The 790-nt window shown below is 42.0% G+C and overlaps 1 non-coding gene across 1 annotated transcript; it reads left to right on the top strand.

Moving 5' to 3' along the window:
- The first annotated feature begins 200 nt into the window (after positions 1 to 200).
- Positions 201 to 301, top strand: LOC149242064 (U6 spliceosomal RNA). The gene has a single exon (XR_016246798.1). It is a non-coding gene; the product is annotated as a U6 spliceosomal RNA (small nuclear RNA).
- Positions 302 to 790: the final 489 nt, after the last annotated feature.

The following is a 790-nucleotide window of genomic DNA, read 5'->3' on the forward strand; positions in this document are numbered from 1 at the left end:
AAACTTAGGGAATGGCGGAGTTTGTGGGTTATGTGGGTTAATGCGCGTGGATTAATATTTTCAGGGGTGAAACTTTGGGAAAAGGGGAAAATATGGTTTTTCTCTTTTTTTTGGAGGTTTGTGTGGGCGGGATTTGAATATTTACAAGCCCAACTTTAGGGGGAGGGTGGCAACAGGGGCATTGTAGAATTAGGGGAATGGCTATTAGTAGCATCCGATAAAATTGGAACGATACAGAGAAGAGTAGCATGGCCCCTGCGCAAGGATGACACGCACAAATCGAGAATTAGGGGAATGGCTGTTAGTCTAACCAGGTGTTAGACCAATTCCAAGACACGGATGGGCTAATGGCAGCCCCAGATGGACTGTTCTTTCCCTGACTTAGAAAATATGGCTATATTGCCAGGGAGGGGATATTTACATAGGGGAGTTTTATATACATTCTTTTAGTAGGGGAAGGGGGAAAACTGACAGGGAGTTATATAGTAGAGTTAGTGGTTAATATGGTGATGATAAGCAGGCGCTAAGGTAAGAGACCTTAGGCTAATTTTGGGAAAAAGAACTTGTAAAGAAATGAAATCCTTGAGCGAAGCAGATCTCCACTAAGGCAAATGATATGGAAAATGATGAACTAAGAGGAATCAAGCAGATCTTGACCTCTTTGGGAAATTAGTAAGTGACTTGGGAAATGAGAAGAAGGGGAAGTTAGTTATGTCTAGCTCGAGCTCCTCCAGATGAAAAACTGTCTGCACTGTGATCTGAAGAGATAAAACACTTTGTAACACAAAAT

This window comes from Pinus tabuliformis, chromosome 8, assembly GCF_031772625.1.
Source record: "Pinus tabuliformis cultivar Carrire ecotype Pingquan chromosome 8, CPIR1, whole genome shotgun sequence".
In the NCBI taxonomy this organism is placed as follows: Eukaryota; Viridiplantae; Streptophyta; class Pinopsida; order Pinales; family Pinaceae; genus Pinus; species Pinus tabuliformis.